The sequence below is a fragment of the Morone saxatilis genome, unplaced genomic scaffold (assembly GCF_004916995.1).
Source record: "Morone saxatilis isolate NCDOM2014 unplaced genomic scaffold, NCSU_SB_2.0 Contig4, whole genome shotgun sequence".
Taxonomy (NCBI): domain Eukaryota; kingdom Metazoa; phylum Chordata; class Actinopteri; family Moronidae; genus Morone; species Morone saxatilis.
This window is the reverse complement of record NW_023339984.1, coordinates 1,393,030-1,393,253: the sequence shown is the minus strand read 5'-3', so window position 1 is coordinate 1,393,253 and position 224 is coordinate 1,393,030. Positions and strand designations below refer to the sequence as shown.

Here is a 224-nt window from a genome sequence, read left to right as displayed (position 1 = left end):
TGTAATATTACGTAAATGAAAAAGTCCTGGGGGAATTCCCTATGTGGGAATTAAAGATGTCCTGATCGATTTTAGAGCGCAAACCAGGAAAAATAGTTAACAGCTAATTTGGAATACAGTAATATTGTCTAAAAAGCAAAATAGAAATGTAGTTTATAACATATTGCAATAATACTGGTTAAACACAAAAGTGGAATATTGTCTTAAAGGTACATTGTGTAGGA

The 224-nt window shown here is 31.2% G+C and overlaps 1 protein-coding gene across 1 annotated transcript in view; it reads left to right on the top strand.

Annotated features, from left to right (window-relative positions):
- lrch4 (leucine-rich repeats and calponin homology (CH) domain containing 4) overlaps positions 1–224 on the top strand; it is a 35,617-nt gene that overhangs the window by 24,177 nt on the left and 11,216 nt on the right. The window lies entirely within an intron of this gene.